Source organism: Doryrhamphus excisus, chromosome 3, assembly GCF_030265055.1.
Source record: "Doryrhamphus excisus isolate RoL2022-K1 chromosome 3, RoL_Dexc_1.0, whole genome shotgun sequence".
Classification (NCBI taxonomy): Eukaryota; Metazoa; Chordata; class Actinopteri; order Syngnathiformes; family Syngnathidae; genus Doryrhamphus; species Doryrhamphus excisus.
The window spans coordinates 5,829,776-5,850,804 of NC_080468.1; the positions used below are offsets into that span (position 1 = coordinate 5,829,776).

Here is a 21,029-nt window from a genome sequence, read left to right on the forward strand (position 1 = left end):
TTAACATAGAAGTCCGTTATGTAAATGGAACATTGTTGGCATTTTTTAAAGAGTTTTTTGTTAGGGCTTTAGCGTCAAAATACATATTTCCCATGACGTCCATTGTTAGCTAGCACCTATTAACTAGTTTTCTCACCCTAGAATGCACTGAAAAGGGAAATAAATATATGTTTATCTTTCACATAATGATTGGGAATGATGGGCAAAAAGTGCAGTTCCCTTTAAGGCCCCAAGATTGCCAGGGGCCCTCAAAGGTCTCGTAAAAACTCATTAGTTTTTATTTGACTTATAGTACATATTACTGTTTCAGTCTTTATTCACATGCTTAAAACTACATCAAAATGCATAATATATCGTTTTGACCGTACCCACTTTCCTTCTCATGCAATGGACTACTACACTAAACAAACTTGTTGGCACGGTTAAGAAAAAAATGAAGCAAAGTTACCCAAGTGGATCAGAGAAGAGGAGAAGCTGAGAGGAAAACAACGTTTTTTTTTTTTCAAATCCAAACTACCGAAGGCGTCAACCTTTTTCACAGTCATAACAGCCAGACACTCTTGACAACAGCACCCCTGAGAGTGAAGTAGTTCCAAAGATGAAGCTGAGAGTGACACTTCTCAACTCAAAGATGTGAGTATTAAAGTGGCACGTATTGCTTGCATATTTATTTATGTTTTTTTTTTTCCAATTACAATAAATGTGTAATGTGATGATAAAGACCACTGTGACGCGGGACAGTTAGCATCCTAGCGGTCTTCATCTGTGTTTGTAAACATTGTGGAATACATACACAAAGATTGACAATGTATGACTCTTTTAAAGAGACCCCAGCAACTACGGGAACTACTTTCTTCCACAACAAAAAACAACCACAAGTTGGCTCATGGGACGCACCACACTGGTGATGGAGATGTCATAAAATTCATGTAAAAAAATCAAAATTTTCCATAAATTTGTGCGCTGCTTTAAGGGTGGCCATTTTTTGACCCATTTACATTACGTCCATATAATAAAATTGTTGTTCTATCATCAAAACAGAGTGTTACTGTGTTTGAAAAGGCATAATTCTGCATTCTATTGCCTGTAATGATTCTGTTAGTAGGCGTGCTTCATAAAGGAGGCTGCTGTATGCAATATTGTTTTTACGGTTTTTAGAGAAAGAACACAATATTTAGGTTTGATGCCTTCCTTTTGGGCTTTGTTGGCAAAACATGACAATACAGCACAATTCACACTCCACCCACTCAATGCAGATGAAACAGCAAAACTATAGTACGGTTTCAGAAAAAGTACACACTGGCATCCAAACAGTTCTTTACATTTGGCTACCGATGTACTGCTTGCTGTTTTTTTTAGTGTGTTTGTGCATTCCAGGTTCCAAAACAATGCACAAGAGAAAATGAAAATACAAAAATGTGTGCATGGCCCAAGAGTAAGCATCCTGAAAGCACTCTCGCTTTCCATTCGCCACCATCAGTACCATGGACAGCAGCCAAGCTCCATGCTGGTGTCCATGGAAGAGCAAGCAATGGGCTCTCAAGCCACGTGAGTCCAATTAGGCTTGTTATATTATTGTAGGAAGGAGCAACTATTTCAGAGCACAGAAGTAAGTTATACTGTGAACCTGTACATAGGAGGACAGCCAGATGAGACTAGATGAGAGGGGGATGATACAGAAATGGCTCTTGAGGGTGTTTTATAATGCTCATATACCCTTGGTGTTCAGTCTGTATGCTTTCAGCTAAGTGTGAGACTATAACACTTTCACGACATCAAAATACCTCCCATTTAAGAAGAAAACAGGCTGAGCACATCAAATGTATCAATGTTACAAAGTTATCAATATACTGTATATTATATGATAGCGAGCAGTAAACGCCAGGCCGCAACACAGATTTTCTTTCAGTCCCTGTGGTCTAAGCATGCTGTCGATGATGCTGAATCAGCATGCAGCCCAGAAAGTCTATTTGCACATATAGCATAGGGGGGGGTGATACTTTTCTATTTGTCAATGACATATTTAAAAATAATGTGAAGTCATTGGAGGACACATTTCAAGCTATACCAATTTTGGGGGTGAGGCGCCAGACCGAAAGCAACATTATTGGATTTGCATAGGCCTTATTCATTCCACCGACATCAAATGCAACAAAATAGGTTAATAATTGCTGAAAATCCAATTTGTCACACTAATTTGCATTACAATAGAGCATTGGTAGATAAAATCCTCTCCTAAACATGTCAGACTGACTTGTTTGGATTTCATTAAGTTATAATGTGCTAGACCCTACTGTTCCACTCCAGTCCTGTAGGTGTCAGTAATGTGTATTACAGAATAGGTGCCAACTGCCAAAAGGCCAAAAGCCTTCACTGAAAGTCATGTGCTGAATCTGGGCTGTCACTGCTGACACTACCTGACTCAAGTGTAACTTCTGTATCCCCTCTACAAAGTTTCATGGGAATTGCTTATTCAGGTTTTGCATAATCCAGCTATAAGACAATCAAAACATAATTTACCTCGCATGATTTCTACAGGTCTATGGTTGAAGATGTTCTTTTTGGAGAATATCAAGCCTCCATGTGGTTGGGTTGTTGATAATGACCTGCATGACAAAAGGGAAGAGCGCAATCATCTTTAAAAAGCTTTTCTCTTAAATATGGGTCCAAATGAAGGACAGGACAAGATGCAGAAAAAAAACAAGTCAATATGGACGCTGACCTTAACATTCTTTCCCACTCCTCAGTATAACTTTGCCTGGCATTACTTCACACAGCTGCTTGCAGGAACAGGGACCCACGCAATGGCTCACTCACATCCATTTGCACTGTCTTTATTTGGTGGGAGACATTTTAGAGTGCCAGCCACTTTCCCAAAAAATGGCAAGCAGAATGATGATGAAGCCAGATGTGAGAGCTGTAAGTATGCACCATCTATAGTGCAATATGCCACATTTACAGAATGAGACAAAGAACCTTGACGCATGTATGCAGTCCATGTGAGTTGCATTCAGGACGGACCTTTGAAAGAGTATGACTACAATTACCATACAAGCATTTTAGCACGTTTTGCTTGATTGAACTATAGAACCTCCACTAAAGTTGAACTACCCTAAACATGTCACCTTGACTGACAAATCATGACGTGATTGAATTTCATGATTAATTCATGCATTCAAAGCCTACCTGTACAAAAAACAAATAAGAAATCGTGTAAGTCCAATGATTCCCAACAATATAAACAAAAAACATTTTATTGCTCAATTTCAATCCCATGACCTAAAGGCAGTCTGCGTCACTTCTGGTGATATATACACTCAACAAAAATATAAACGCAGCATTTTTGTTTTTGTTCCCATTTTTCATGAGACGGAATTAAAGATCTAAAATTCATTCCAGATCAACAATATTACTATTTCTCTTAAACATTGTTCACAAATCCGTCTAAATGTGTGATAGTGAGCACTTCTGTTTTTAACACAGGGGTAGGGAGCCTATGGCTCAAGAGACAGACATGGCTCTTTTGACATTTGCATCTGGCTCTCAGACATTTCACAATACAATCAAATTAATTACTTACATTTTTCTCTGCTGACATTTTCAAGTAAAACACTATAGATGTTATTTGATTATAGGAATGACATAAGTTGTGTGGAAGTCACTTTTTCTAACAGTGTGGCCAGGAAGGGAACGTTAGATATTAGTATGAAGTTCTTAAGTTCTGACTGGTCCAAGTTTAATTTCTTAAGTTTTGGTTCCACAATGGCGTGCTTGAAGGTGACACAGAATTAAAAGAGGACCCGGATTGGGAGGAATATTTTCTGTCCCTGAACTTATTGATGAAAAATCTCCAAAAATCATTACTGTCTGCCTTATAGAGAATGGGACCAAGATGTGTGGCAGGGGACATAATATAATTTATAGTGTCAAACGGAATTTTAGTACTTTTCTTATTTGAGTTAATCAGTTGTTCAAGTTGTTGGAACTTGCCTCCTGGGTAGTTTTGTTTCCCTTCAGGGGTCGCCACAGCAAATCAATCTCCTCCATCCAACCCTGTCTTCTACATCTGTCTCTCTCACACCAACTACCCTCATGACCTCCTTCATTACATCCATAAACCTCCTCTTTGGTCTTCCTCTACACCTCCTACCTGGCAGCATCCTTCTACCAATATATTCACTATCTCTCCTCAGGACATGTTCCAACCATCTCAGTCTGGCCTCTCTGACTTTATCTCCAAGGCCTCCAACATGTAATGTCCCTCCTTTCTGATCCTATCCATCCCGGTCACTCCCAATGAGAACCTCAGCATCCTCATCTCTGCTACCTCCAGTTCTGCTTCCCGTCTTTTCCTCAGTGGCACTGTCTCGAGACCAAACAACATGACTGGTGTCACCACAGTTTTGTATACCTTTCCTGGGTAGTTTTATTTAAAGAGGAAATGACTTAAGTCTTTGAGATGTAGTCTGTGAACCTCAAGTTTAGTGGATTTGCAAAGATGCTCCATTTTGTGACAGGTTCTTTTTAGATTGATAATGTTCACATTAATCCGGAAACAGGACAGTTTCCGGAAGACAGTGTTACATTTTAATAGTGTTACTTGATCTATAATCAATGTACAATGTGAATCAAAAGAATACATAAAACCATCTATCCATTCATTCATTCATTCATTAAAAGCACAGGGATCAAATATGGCACAAATCTCTATAGCTGTTGAGTGAGGACAAGCGGCATAGAAAGTGGATGGATGGAAATGACAAATTTATAGTTTTCTGTGAAGAGACCATTCTTGAGTTCCAACAATGTTTTTAATTTATATTTAGCTTAAATTGTGCTTGTTGTTGCTCAATGTAAAGTGGAGCGTGTCCATACTCGGCTTCACTTGCCGAGAGTAACGGGTTAGTAAACACAAAGAAAGATGGATTTTCTCTCTGAGGTGGGACTGGGAACAACCGGATGTGACGTCAAGATTTACATGCAGTGCAAAATACATATAAATGACACATTAAATGGATAAATGAAAATTTAACATCACTTTTACCTTTATTGAAGACGCCTTTTGAGAAAATATCAATGAGCAGCGAGGTAGGAGAGGAAGAGAGACCCACACAAACACCACTTTCGTGTTTTGCTGCAACTTCTTTCTAGAATTCAATCGTGTTTCCCGCCTTCTTTATCAAAGTGTTGACACGTGCAACATTTTGGGGCCCTTTGGTGGGTTATTTTGCAGGCTTGTTCAATAAAAAATGGGGAGACATGGTGGTGTAACTGTGTTACTCAACTGGTGATGATGTTATAAGGGGCAAATCTTCTGGGGGAGAATGACTTCTGGATGGGAGATGACAGCAGGCTGACAGGCAGGTTTTGTAATAAAGACATGTTACAAACACAGTTGGGCTCATATTCTTCTTTCTCTTTGGGCTTTTGGGTCCCCACAGCGAATCAATCTCCTCCATCCAACCCTGTCTTCTGCATCTGTCTCTCTAACACCAACTACCCTCATGTCCTCCTTCACTACATCCATAAACCTCCTCTTTGGTCTTCCTCTACGCCTCCTACCTGGCAGCATCCTTCTATCAATATATTCACTATCTCTACTCTGGACATGTCCCAACCATCTCAGTCTGGCCTCTCTGACTTTATCTCCAAGGCCTCTAACATGTAATGTCCCTCCTTCCTGATCCTATCCATCCTGGTCACTCCCAATGAGAACCTCAATGAGAAACCTGCAAATTATCAGCAAAAGGTATAGTGGCTTTTTCCTCAACACGTCTTCTGCAAAGTTTAATACAAATTAGACAATGGTGTTTTCCTGTAATGCTACTTAATCAGCACAGCAATTGTATGGGTTGTTAGTAGTAATTTGTTATTTAGAGAACACTTTGTTTACATGATACTGTCTTTCTCTTTCTCAGTAATTCTCCTCCAGTAGCTAATCCTACACAGTTTAAAAATTACACTCACATGCACCGCATCAGTTTTCAAGGTCGTCCTCATGTTGTGGTCAAGAACGTTACGTAGACTTCCTCTTATATTGTCTTTCAGCCATATAAGCCCTTTAAGACGACACTGAAATCGATACTGCGACAATAACAACTCATACAGGAACAAATGTCGGTGCTGCTATTAATAACACTTGAGAAAAGCTAAAAGATGCCCTGCAACATACATTGTGGTCATCTCTCACCACACATGTCTATTTGTTAGTTTGTATTCAGACTATGAGCTTCCGGAGGTACCATTGTGTACCATTAAAATGAGCATCACAGTTGGTCCAAAGCAATAGCCAATAATGCAGACATGCAACTATGCCATTGGGTTACATTAGAGGCAGTGCAGAGTGGTCATTTGTGGATGTTGATAATGTGTGTTTTTTTAACCTCCAAGCTCTCATAGGTACCCTCTGCGGTGTCTGACACTAGGAAAATCTTCCAAAAAATATATTCTACAGAATTATTCACAAAGCAGGGACAAAAATGTTGACTTTATTTTCCTTTGCACCAAAGAGCTTAATGAGTGATTGACATTAATTTGAGGAACATATTGCACAGTTGAATTGCTCCATCTGCCAGCCTAAGTGGCATTTAAGGTAATTTTTTGCCATAGCAACTATAGCAACTGTCAACCCATTTAACCATAAGTGCTAAAACAAGAAGAAACAACCTCCACCTTCATGCATCGACTTCCGTTATGTGCTTCACATGGGTGGATAGTGGGGGGGGGTTCTACAGTAGCTCATGATGACAGAAATACCCTTCACACACATGCGCAGGTCTGCATATCCAAGCTGAAAAAAGTAATTATTCATCATCAGCCTTTTGTCTCTGTGTGCTTTGTTATTTTGACAAAGACGCTAGAACTATTCATCATGCTAAATGGAGGGAGACGCCGCGTATTTTCAGTGTACTTTCCTCAACGCGCTCAGCTGCCCCAGACTATGCTGCTGGATTCTACTTGGCTTGGAGACAGCAGAGTGATTTATGGCACATGATTTATGATGATTTCTTTAAGTTTGGAAAACAATCCCGTCTTCCTTGGATGAACTACGCCACATAAACTTCTATGGAACTAACTTTGTCGAAAGGGATCATAATCTACAAGTTTGGGTGCCAAACTTTTATTAAGTTATTAAAGGTCTTTATAAGGCAAAGTTGACTTTTGAAGTTTCGTGTTTTCATGACATCTTGAAGGAAAAACCTACTTCCTACAAGGGTGTTCCTTCTCCTCACAATTTTTGAGGATTTCATTTATTTAATTTCATTCACCATATACGTATATCCACCACGGCGCCATGTCATCAACTTGGCTTGTTTACGTTTTATCATTTATTCCGGTATAAGTCATTTTCTTATCATTGGAAAAAATCTATACCAGTACATAAAACATATCGCCAAACATTAGTAGAAACTAATCTTCCTTGGGCGGCATGGCGGTCGAGTGGTTAGCGCGCAGACCTCACAGCTAGGAGACCAGGGTTCAATTCCACCCTCGGCCATCTCTGTGTGGAGTTTGCATGTTCTCCCCGTGCATGCGTGGGTTTTCTCAAACACAGTTGGGTATGAATGTGAGTGTGAATGGTTGTTTGTCTATATGTGCCCTGTGATTGGCTGGCGACCAGTCCAGGATCTACCCCGCCTCTCGCCCGAAGACAGCTGGGATTGGCTCCAGCACCACCCGCGACCCTCGTGAGGAAAAAGCGGTAGAAAATGAATGAATGAATCTTCCTTGGATCCATCACACATAGCATCAACATAACAGAAACAACAAAAACACACACAAAAGACACTCAAAACAAAAAATATCATATATAAAAAAACAACAATTCATATACTGTAAAATGACCTATAAAACCATACATCATATAGCAACACTATAAATAAAGACAGCATATGAAGAAAAACAGAACTGGGCTCTTGTGTAGTATCTTCCTGATATTATTTAAAAAAAATATTGTCTGAAATCGGAACAAGGAAAACTTACATATACAAGAAATGATCTTGCCACAGGAAAAACTATGTCACCATTTGATTGCTGCCTGGCAGAGTTGCTGTGTCTGACATCAACATACATTTGAATTTTACAATGAAAGATTTTCGACCTCATACTGGTACAAACAGTATAAACAACAAGGAGATTCTTGAATAATACATTTCCACTTGTAACCATGAGAGAGTCTGAGTGGGCAGTTCAGTGCCAGTCTCGCAGCTTTGTTCTGCATGAGTTGAAGCTTATGAGAGTCTTTCTTTTGGAGCACGTGACATGAAATTTGATTTTTTTTTTTCTTCAGCAAATAGTCCAACCTGGCATTTAAATGTGACTGCAATGTAGCTAGCATGTCACTAGTTGCAGTGTATTGTATATGTCAAAATTGGACAACAGGCGTGGACAAACATAGCTCATTGGCATTAAAGCTGCATACACATAAAGCGATAGGCCTTACTAACAGCACTTTTAAACTCCCGAAATTCAAGCATAAAGGTTAGATTTTGGCCAACACACTTCCAATATGAATTGGAACCAACAACAGCTGCATGTGATTCTTTTGGCCAAGGCAGAATGTTGAATACAGCTCGGATTGTGCAAGTGTACTAAATAAAGTGTCCACTGAGGTTTAGTATAGCCAAATACAAAATGACAGCTGCTTCAGTGGAGAGATTTCCTCTGACTCAGTAGCCTGGGGTGTTGCATATGCCTGGAGGTAAATGATGTTTTCTCCAGACACACTTTGCATCTTAATAGCCACACTGCTGAAGATAATCTGCCACGAAGAAAGCACTTAGGTGGTAACTATTTTAGCACATTTGTAGGTGATAGCTAAAATGTCCCATGGGGACAACTTGACCATCGCCTTACCTCATTAAATTTTGAGGCGATCCCTCAAAAAGAATCCTGTCACTTTCAACATGGAGAATGCACAGCATGGCATCAGCGATTAATCAACATGATTACAGTTGCCCCTCGCTACTTTGCGGTTCTAATTCAGTTTTTGCAGGTTTCCCAAAAATATTCATTCATTCATTTTCTACCGCTTATCCTCACGAGGGTCGCGGGGGTGCTGGCGCCTATCCCAGCTGACTTCGGGCGAGAGGCGGGGTACACCCTGGACTGGTCACCAGTCAATCATAGACAACCTTCCCAAAAATATTCATTCATTCATTCATTTTCTACCGCTTTTCCTCACGAGGGTCGCGGGGGTGCTGGAGCCTATCCCAGCTGTCTTTGGGCGAGAGGCAGGTTACACCCTGGACCGGTCACCAGCCAATCACAGGGCACATATAGACAAACAACCATTCACACTCACATTCATACCTATGGACAATTTGGAGTCGCCAATTAACCTAGCATGTTTTTGGAATGTGGGAGGAAACCGGAGTACCCGGAGAAAACCCACGCATGCACGGGGAGAACATGCAAACTCCACACAGAGATGGCCGAGGGTGGAATTGAACCCTGGTTTCCTAGCTGTGAGGTCTGCACTAACCCCAAAAATATTCATTCATTCATTTTCTACCACTTTTCCTCACCAGGGTCGCGGGGGGTGCTGAAGCCTATCCCAGCTGTCTTTGGGCGAGAGGCGGGGTACACCCTGGACTGGTCGCCAGCCAATCACAGGGCACATATAGACAAACAACCATTCACACTCACATTCATACCTATGGACAATTTGGAGTCACCAATTAACCTAGCATGTTTTTGGAATGTGGGAGGAAACCGGAATACCCGGAAAAAACCCCACAGACGTACGGGGAGAACATGCAAACTCCACACAGCAATGCCCAAGCACAGAATTGAACCAAGGTCTTCCCAATCTCCCGACTGTATGGCCAACATGCTAACCACTTGGCTACTGTGCAGCCTAAATCTCATTTAGCATTGACAAATGCGACTCCATGTTCTCTTTCAATCCAAAATTGACTCTGCAACTCCCGATCCACACTATCCCTCTTCCAATGTCTCCTCCCTCCCTTCTGTTCCCTTTATTATCTCTCCTCTGTCCAAATTTGCCGATCTGTCTAAAATCATCAGTTCCATGAAATCCACCATTTGCATTTTAGACCCCATCCCACCCTTTCTCGTTAAACACTGCCTACCCACCCCAGTTATCACGAGAATTGTAAACTCCTCTTTTATGTCCTCTACTGTCCCTCCATTACCAAAACTGGTTGTCATTACCCCCATCCTATAAAGAAACCGTCCTTCTCTTCATCCTCTATCTACCTCCTCCCCATTGGTCAGTTTATCCATCAGAATGGGCTCATTTTCCTGTTACGCCAATGACATCCAACTATACATATCCACTAATTTCATCTACGGGCGGCACAGCGGTCCAGTGGTTAGCGCGCAGACCTCACAGCTAGGAGACCAGGGTTCAATTCCACCCTCGGGCATCTCTGTGTGGAGTTTGCATGTTCTCCCCGTGCATGCATGGGTTTTCTTCGGGTACTCCGGTTTCCTCCCACATTCCAAAAACATGCTAGGTTAATTGGTGACTCCAAATTGTCCATAGGTATGAATGTGAGTGTGAATGGTTGTTTGTCTATATGTGCCCTGTGATTGGCTGGCCACCAGTCCAGGGTGTACCCCGCCTCTCGCCCGAAGACAGCTGGGATAGGCTCCAGCATCCCCCGCGACCCTCGTGAGGAAAAGCGGGAGAAAATGAATGAATTAATGAATAATTTAATGTACCTTCAGACCCCTTCTACCCTCTCACATTGTTTTTCTGATATTAGCTTCTCGAGGCAAGCAAATTCCCTGAAATCGAACTGCACAAAATCCAGGTCCCAACTCCCTCACCTCAACAGCCAAAAACTTCAGAGTCTCACCCTCATTCTCCCCTTTGCCAGAAGCTTTGAGTCATTTTGACAGTAAACTCACCTTCTCTGAACAAATTAAAGTAGTCACTAAAACAGCTTTTCACCACCTCAAGTACATCATCACCCGCCTTCGCTCCTCTCGCTCTTATCCTGCGGCTGAAACCCTCATTCATCACATCACACATTGACTACTGTAACAGCATTCTTCATGGAACACTCACCAATCTCCTTAACAAACTCTAATGCATTTAAAACTCTGTCACCCTGCCTCCTCACCCGAAGACTGCTGGGATGGGCTCCAGCATACCCGCGACCCTCGTGAGGATAAACCGATGGATGGAAGTTCTGCCTTCATTATTGAATTATTTTTGGCCTAATAAGAATGAAAAGGAATGACACTTTAGAAGACAGTGCATGCCCTGTTGGATGCAACACCTGCAACACAGTTTTTAAATGAGCACAAGCTTAATTATTGAGAGATGCACTCTACATTACCTTGTCCTTCTGATGGATTCAGGACAGCCGCATGTCCCCCTTTCAAAAAAAAAGTGGCTTATTTCAAAACGAGGCTTTGTACGCTTTGGAGGAAATCCATTTGGAACTTTGAATCTGACAAAAGAAGAAAACGAGTGATGAAAACCTTATTAAGCACTCATAACCCCAAAAGTTGGACTAATTAGTGTGCACCCAGCCAAAAAGAATACCGGCATACCACCAAAGACCACAGAGAAAGCTGCACTTTCTTAAACCAGAAACGTGTTTGACTGATTTATTTGCTTTCTGCAAAAAAAATAGAGCCTAATTAGCAGCAATAACCATAATGGTAGCAGTGTTGCATGAAATTAAATACTATGGTGCTTACAGTGTTTTTAAAATGAGCTCTTTTCTATAATTTAATGAACATATTTCCTGTGAAAAATAACAAATTATTGTTATTGTGAATGAGAGACTATTAAAATGCATGTGTAGCAGGAGGCAAGGAAAAAATAAGCAATGCATTCTTAGAAACAGCAATATTAAAAACACATTTGGTGCTCGGAAGGCTTCTTCTTAAAGAATTATTTTTGCTCTTGTTTTAATATGTAGGGGGCTTCGTGGTGGTGGCCTATAAAAAACAAGAATGAGTACAAACCTTCAGATTCTCATTCCTGATATACACTGTAAGCTAACGGAGAATAGATTCATTCATTCATTCATTTTCTACCGCTTATCCTCACGAGGGTAGCGGGGGTGCTGGAGCCTATCCCAGCTGTCTTCGGGCGAGAGGCGGGGTACACCCTGGACTGGTCGCCAGCCAATCACAGGGCACATATAGACAAACAACCATTCACACTCACATTCATACCTATGGACAATTTGGAGTCCCCAATTAACTTAGCATGTTTTTGGAATGTGGGAGGAATACCCGGAGAAAACCCACGCATGCACGGGGAGAACATGCAAACTCCACACGGAGATGGCCGAGGGTGGAATTGAACCCTGGTCTCCGAGCTGTGAGGTCTGCGCGCTAACCACTCAAATAGATTTATATATAAAAATTGAAATCTAAATATATATATAGATATATATTTAGGAGGTTCAGTACCAGGTACTCCGGTTTCCTCCCATATTCCAAAAACATGCTAGGTTAATTGGTGACTCCAAATTGTCCATATGTATGAATGTGAGTGTGAATGGTTGTTTGTCTGAATGAATATATATATATAATGATAAAATATATTACTTAAATATATATATTACTATATCTAATATATATATACTTTATACTACTTTATATCATGCTGTTTTGTGGTTAAATTAGACCTATTTACGTGAAAATAATATAAGGCATTCAGAAGACATAGTAAATGACATGTAGTATTCCACACTGGTCACTAGGTGTCAGTAATGTTACTGTAATGTTTAGGATAGGATAAAATATAGGCATGTAGACGATGAATTATGTATGGTAGCAGTTTTTGATCTGTCCCATTTGATTCAGAAGTTGCCCATTTGCTATTATTTCTGACACTGTTTTAACTTTAGGAAGAAGGCTGCAAGAACACAAACATTTCTGAGTTTTGTCATAATCATTTCTTTTACAAACAGATGTAGAAGCGTGACAAGATAAAGCAGCAGTTACTTTTTTTTTTTTTTTACTGTTTTGTATTCTGAATCACAGAAGCAAAGCGTCATGCAGGACGGCACAGGGGAGCGTATATAGGACGAAATATCACTCCTGGAAAGAGGTGCACTCAGAAACAATACGAAATGTTATTTGCTAAAAAGAATAGGGAATAATATTTATCCTGAACCAGATGATATGCTAACATTTCTGCAAAAATCACTCCAATAAATCCAATCCAGTTCAGTCCAGGCCTATCAAGCTATGACCACAGCCAACCACAAAAAGAGCATAGGAAAAATACATCAATTCAGAGACCACAATCAATAAAATTTGACACAATGGAAAAATAGGGAAGATGAAGTACCGGTAATGCTTTATCAATTTGACTCACTCTGTCTGTCTAGTCATTCTGACAAATCCATTAGAAAGACAGGCTAAAAAAAGAAAGACAGAAGTTTAGAAATTATTTTTGCAATGTCAAAATAAGTGGTGAAAAATTTACATCCGATGCTTTAAAAGAATAATAATAGCACTCTGTATTTTCCTCTGAGATCTAATAAACCGTCTATTTCTATAAAAACCGTCGTCCTAGAAACACACCAGGGACACTCTTCATGTGTTAAACAGCAGTATTTGTTATTTCAGTGGGAAGATTTGAAACAAAACTTTTGGAAGAAAAAAATATGTTTGTTATTTGTGCTGAGAATATTCATCCACTTAAAGAACACCATTGACATTCATGTCAAGGAACAATCCATTGAATAGAAATAAAAGAAACAAACCCTGAATATTTAATTTCAAGTATAAGCTGGGCATGCTAGTTTGTTGTAGCCTCATACATAAGTGTGAAAACAATGTACTTTTCACCTTCAAAAAAATAACACAATATGAATTACATCCATCCATTTTCTATACCGCTTATCCTCACGAGGGTCACGGGCATGCTGGAGCCTATCCCAGCTTCAGGCAAGAGGTGGGGTACACCCTGGACTGGTCGCTAGCCAATCACTGGGCATAAAGATATGAATACAATGGATAAAAAAAACCTCACACTTGCATACATCTGTAACCGATGTGTTAATTTTGTTAATTCAATTTCACCAATAATTAATTTCATATATGTATTTGTCGCTATATGCATTTTTTATAGTCATATAGTTATTTTATTTTCACTTCTTTTGTTGTGTGAACTTTGATATGGTTGTGATGTCACTTCCTGACATTCTGGCGCGCTTCTCTTCAGTCGGCTTCTAGACTTCCGGGGAGGAGGTACGTTAGTCGGTGGCAACAATAGTTGACTGTATTAAGTATGACTAAATTTGGCATTTCATCCAAGTATGTGCTTTTTGTATTATGTACAGCATTTAAAGACAACTCATGAAATGTACTGCTGTTAGTTAAGCTAGTTTTTGAGGAGCTCTTTTTTTCATGTGGATTTCTTTTTGTAGAAGACGTTTGCAATAAGAAAGTATTGACATTTCTGTACATTTTGTATGTTGTACACAGGTATGTGGGTTCCCTATTTTCATTTACTTTGTATAAAGAGTCTATTCAGTCGCCTTTTGGACTGCTGAGGAGAAGGACACGGCTCCATAAGAAAGTATTGAAGTTGCTGTACATTTGTATGTTGTGCACAGAAAATAAACGCCCCCTCTGGTTGGGAGGAGAATTGCAACCTTCCACCTCGTCAATCAAAGCACACAACGCAGAGCTTATTTTTAGCCAGTGTCAGCACAGACCTGCTACACATCTAGATTGTTAATAGAGAAGGGAGACTCTCTGAATGTTCTGAGTTCCTGTTTCAACATATTGAACTGAATAATGCGTGACTAAGGAGTTGTGCCATAGCAGAGATCAAGCTCAACTCATTCATAAGTCTTGTTAGTCTTCTTTATGCAGCAAACCTGTTGAGATTGAATTAAGAGTTCCACAGCTGGTTGCAGCAAAGTCGTGCATCAGTTTCACGGACTCAACATCTTTTTATCTCATCATTTAAATAATAATAAAAAAAAGATTTGTAAGGCACATGGCTGCAATCTAAGGCTCACTCGGTATTCAATCTTTAGTGTCATACTTACTTTACTTGCAGATATCGCTGGAAGACACGGCATCTGTTCTGGTGTCTTACAGCCCACAACCCATCCACATGAGTTTACCGGGGGGGAAAAAAAAGTTGATACCCGTGAATTCATCTCCTCCACAGCTGCAGCAGACTGGATAATTTTCACATGGCTTTAAGTGCAGTCAGATAACCGAGTCATGCCGCAAAAAGGGCTGCTTTGTGGTGCCCTGAGATACAGGATTTAACACTTTTTCGCCTGCCTACCTAAAAAAAAAAAATTCCTAACCAGTTGGTGAAATCCATCTGACCTAAATAAAATGTGCTATGTTCTTTCCTCTCTGATTTTAGTGTGTGAACTACTACTGTGACAACTATAATGTGATTATTTTATGTAGATTTTGTGAAACCATTCACACTCACATTCATACCTATGGACAATTTGGAGTCGCCAATTCACCTAGCATGTTTTTGGAATGTGGGAGGAAACTGGAGTACCCGGAGAAAACCCACGCATGCACAGGGAGAACATTCAAACTGCACACAGAGATGGCCGAGGGTGGAATTGAACCCAGGTCTCCGAGCTGTGAGGTCTGAGCGCTAACCACTCAACCGCCGTGCAGCGCCCTCCTGTCTGAATGTGTAGACAAAATGCTAGAATGGGCATCATAGTTGAGGATTTTGTAGAACTGTAGCAATGTGTGCAGAGGCAGACATCCTTATAGAAAAGGTAGTGAAGCTATTGCATAAATAAACATAGGGACCTCATATGTTGTTGGATGTTGTTTGGTCCAAGTCCAAATGTAAATCACTATCCACTTAGGGTCTAATCTACGAAGGTCACCAATAATGAGCGCTAAAAAATGAGCATGCTATTAGTGGGCGTATTCCTGGTGATCTACTATGAATGCAGGTTTTAACAGCAGCAAAAGTGGTGCAGACTGAAAAATGAGGTTTGAAACCATGCAAGCGGGAGAACAAGTTGACATAAATACTTGTGTGGTTTGCACCTATTATTTTGGGGATGCCAGTAACTGTATAAAAGCAGTGCTTTGTGTCATTTACTACCTCCCGAATGTGTAATCCTGTGTGGAATAACATTCCCGACAACACAAAAGACAAACTACTCTGGGAGATGCTGTTGCTGGAATGATGCAATGACGCAGGAAACGGCAGCACAGCAAGGAGTTCTTCCATGGGAAATATGGCATAGCCCCTTTGTGACTGACTCCAAATCAGCCCTTGGCTCATCCAGCAGTTGAAAAATGGCATTGCTAAACAATGTTTCTGTGCTATTATTATTGCTGACAGTCCAAATATGTCGACATGTACATGGAAGATTCTCCATGACATCTGTCATTGCACCTATGCCTCCTTCTCACCACAATGACGTGTGCAGCCTTGTGTGTGCTAGCAACTTTTATGTGTATTTTTATACACACCAATTTTTAATAGATCAGGTCCTGAATATTCTGTTTAGAATATTCCTCCAGCAAGCTAGACAAGATATGTATATGTATGTCTGTGTGTGTGCGTCTATCCATCCATCCATCCATCCATCTATCCATATAAACACTATCCCTTGTACTTTTAAATATCACAACATGTATGTGCTGTTTTTTTTTCTTTTTTTTGTACAGGTAGCCACCCCTCTTCTACATCCCTTTTGCTCTCCCTTGGCTATCTTCCCAATATAATAGATGCTAATTAGCACCTCCAGTCATGGCCAATAGAATTGTTCATCATGTTTGAAAGAACTTGGGTGGCAACCAATCCAGAGTGTACCCTGCCTCCCGCCCAGTCAGCTGGGATAAGCTCCAGCATACCCTAATGAGAATTAGTGACATAACAATTCATGTCGTGACAACACAAACATGACATGAATAGGGCGCCAACCCCTGTATTGAGATGTTTTCTTGTTTACATCTTTTTTACATGCTTTGCCGAACTGTCACTGGCCAGAGCTAACTGGCTAGAATTATTCCCCTAGCTTGTCATCTTCAGACTCCAAATGTGTCTTCTCAGTAAAGTGACATTCTATTTTTAAAACAAACAAGCAATGCAGTGAAAGAATGAATTCATTCATTCATTCTACCGCTTATCCTCACAAGGGTCGTGGGGGTGCTGGAGCCTATCCCAGCTGTCTTCGGGCAAGAAACGGGGTACACCCTGGACTGGTTGCCAGCCAATCACAGGGCACATATAGACAAACATCCATTCACACTCACATTCATACCTATGGACAATTTGGAGTCGCCAATTAACCTAGCATGTTTTTGGAATGTGGGAGGAAACTGGAGTACCCGGATAAAAAAAAAAACATGCATGCAAAAGGGAACATGCAAACTCCACACAGAGATGGCCGAGGGTGGAATCGAACACCAGTCTCCTAGCTGTGTGGCCTGCGAGCTAACGACTCGGCTGCCGTGCAGCCCCAAAATGTCTATATGTGGATAGTACATCAGGAGATAATGTTAATTCAGTATCATAATAATGTAATATTCACTTTTTAATATGTCATCTGCCACTGCTGTAAAGTTGTGGAATTGCCATTTGTGATATGTATTTTCTCACAGCCAGCTCATACTGTCTTTCAAACGTTTGCAGCATTTCCTGAAATGCTGGCTTTTCAACTGTATTAAATAGCAGCATTTCTTTTGCTACTTAGCAAACTACACTTTTAGCACACACACCATTTTGCGCTGTTCAGCTTGTATTTACTTTGTCAACCAAACGTTGCATCTAAATTTGTAGTATTTTTTTACAGGGGCTGTGGCATTTGGCTTTATAATCATCTTTACTCCTACTAATTTCTACTATGTTACCTTGCATTCCTCCTCAGTCTTGTGTATGTCAGCAGCATCGACTCCCCTCATAGACACAAAGACATGGTATGACTTTTAAGAGGTCTCACTTCGTTCATGCCATTGTTTTATGGAACACACATGCCCAGGTGGTGAAAACAATGCGCACAGTGAACCCTGTTTCTGCACGTTTGGAGGCAAGAAAAGAGGAAAAATTATCAAATTAATTGTCATTTATTGTGTGATTAATTAATTTATTTACAGTATTATTATACCTGGTGCTTGCTTTTTCTGAAAGAGAAATCTTGGGATGTTTTTATTTTGCAAGGGACAAGTGAATTACAGGAAAGTAGAACTTTGAATCACCTTCTTTATCTGACATGAAGTTAGGACTGACCATTCTATTTCCAACTTTGACATCTGCATGTCAATAGGAATTTTACTTTAAAAAAGGGGTTTCAAAGTGTGGTACAGGGAGCCTCTACTCAGAGAACATAAGACAGTTTGGACCTACCCTTCTCACTTAAAAAAATATATTTCTGGAGCAAATGTGGAATTTTCTGCTCAGTCCAAACTGTTTACTTGGGCAATGTCGCAACTACAAATCCCTTCAGCTCGGCTTTGACATATCTAAAACTAGCTAAGCGTATTCGAAAATAATGTTTTTCTTTATTTTTTTCAAGCTGTTGCACCTCCTCTGTATTCTTCTGGGGACTCACTTCACACAAGGATGCTGGCAGTTTGATACTGAAACAGATTATTTTTAGTTCCACGATTTCCCATCTGTGAAATTACATTGCATCTTTGAAGTTCTATACTATATATATTGACTTCCTGTACTGTGTAGGAAATAGCCATAAACCCCAATATCTAAAACTATTACAATGTGATGAGTTCACTGATGGACCATTCCAGGAAGCAAATCCAGTGCATAAAAATGATGGTGTTTCTCCGTAGAGTACAATAGTGACATCCTTTCATAGCATTTGGGCAAAATGGCTACATTTTCCAAGTACAGCGTGACCTTGTATTTTCTCCTTCTTTTATCCGCCTGACTCCAAGGTTGTCATGACCAACATAGCCTGATTTCTGAAATTGTCAGGAAGGATAAATTAGCTCATTCATTCACTCACTCCCACTTGAATTGGAATCATTCCAGAATTTCCTTGACCTTTCCTTAGCTTTTCACTAAAACTTTTCACACAAGCAAACGTCATTCCCGTGAAGTGTGAAATATTTAACCATTACATATCTTCTAAATTAAAGATTAAAAGAGCTTCACTGTGCAGAAGAGTTTGGGGGATTTGATTATTCTCTTGGGTCTTCGCCGAGCTTATAATGTTGTAGAATGCATTGTGTTGAAGTACGAAAAATAATTAGCTCTAGTCCAGGGAATGATCATGCACTGAATTCATACAATACCTATTCTCATACACACAAAGAAGAGCCGCTACCGGTATCTGGTTTCATGTTTCTCTATGAATGTGAACCATCTGCTCACCTGGCAGCTGTCTGTCGTACTTTATTCTGCAAAGCTGATTGGTTCCTGACACTCATGTTATTGCCATCTTATTCCAACTTTGTACAACTATGAATCATAGAATGGAACGGCTTTGGAAAAACAACAAATATTGCTAGGATTCGTACTTAACGAACACTTGCTGTAGCTTGCAAAAGAGCCAATTTAATCTATCAGTCACAATGATTCAGTAAAAAAAAATCATTATTCTCAATGCTTATAGCCAATGGGCATCAATTAAGTGTAGCAATGTAAGCTAGAGCTCTGTAAGCCTGTATCTAATCAGCGTGTAATTAATTAATTTCGATTTTTTTGCTGAACTGGCATGATTGTGTTGTAACTGGACTGTCTGCTAATAGTTACATAAGCCTCTGTAAAAGCTTTGCTTAGGAGCAGGACATAGGCAACAGATGAACAATGATCCAACAGATGAAAATGCATCACAAATTACTATAGGTGGCTTGGTCTAGAGTCCAATGGTTGTCTAAAACAGAGCCATGCTGCCCTCTGCCTGCAACATTTTCCCTATATTACCCCAAACAAAGCCAACATTGGAAATGGAAGATTTTCAACTATTACACAGTACCTTGTAATCAGTCTTGGTGTGTTTGAATGTAATTAGGTTGGTGGTCATTTAGAAAGTGACCTCTAAGTATTGTCCCTACAAAACTGGATGACACAACTACCCAAATAATAGGTTTAATGTCCTGAGTAAACCAGTAAAATGCCTGATTGCAATAATGGACAAGAAGCACTGACTACTAACCTGCTTTTACCTGTTAAATACATGCACTGCAATCTGCATAACACTAAACAATACTGGAAGATGGGAAATTTGGACCCTATGGCTTTTGATGCCTGAGTCCACAGGCCTTCAGAGCTTTTGAGCAACATGGTTACGTCATCAGATGTTTGGGATTTGAACAAAAAAAAAAACAATACAGAAGGCTAGAACTGGCTAGACATTGCCACCTTGTGGTGACATAGAGAACCTGCTTCTCCTGTGCTAGTTTAAGTTGGATGAACTATAAAATTCAGCGTGGTTAAGAACTATGGCATAACATAGTTAAGGAAGAAAACCAAAACAAATGCCATGCTGTTATTGTTACTGCAATGCCCCTTTCTGCTGGCATATGCATTGGATTCTATCTATGAATTATACATTGATATTACAATATCATTAACCAGTGTAAGTGCATTTTTTAATTATATTTTAAGTCATTTGTTTTCTTTTTGTCAAATATAAATTGCATAGCGCCTGTGTGTTTTAGTCATACTGTCCTGCAGGGGGAGCTCGCGGTCTAAGTAAGGAGGTGCCAAGGTTTTGCCTGCCATTTAGAGAAATAATCCCCCCATACCGTTTCTCCAAATGATACAGTCGAACAAAACCAGTTTGAAATATTGAACATTTTAAAATAAATATGTACATCAAGGGGTTTTGCATTTTATGTATATCAACTAGAAACCTACCCCCCAGGGCCTTTCCGAATTTTAACCCCTTCTTGTACAGCCTGTGTGACTGTATTTGTTGGTTACTTCTGCAAAAAACACGTAACATATGAGGAAAAAAACGAGGCAGTGTGTTAGTTTGAATGAGGAAAAAGAGGAAGAAAGAACTGACTAGCTTAGCTCTCCGTGTAATGGGTAAGTGCATAGTGCGTGTGGCGTGTGTCCGTTAAAGGGGAGTCATCTGGATGAGCCCGGAAGCACCGCATCTCATAAA

General features: G+C 40.1%; 1 long non-coding RNA gene across 1 annotated transcript; it reads left to right on the forward strand.

Moving 5' to 3' along the window:
- Window positions 1–14,156: 14,156 nt before the first annotated feature.
- On the forward strand, window positions 14,157–15,288 carry LOC131126459 (uncharacterized). The gene is made up of 3 exons (XR_009129158.1): window positions 14,157–14,193; window positions 14,431–14,524; window positions 15,014–15,288. It is a non-coding gene; the product is annotated as an uncharacterized LOC131126459 (long non-coding RNA).
- The last annotated feature ends 5,741 nt before the right edge of the window (window positions 15,289–21,029 follow it).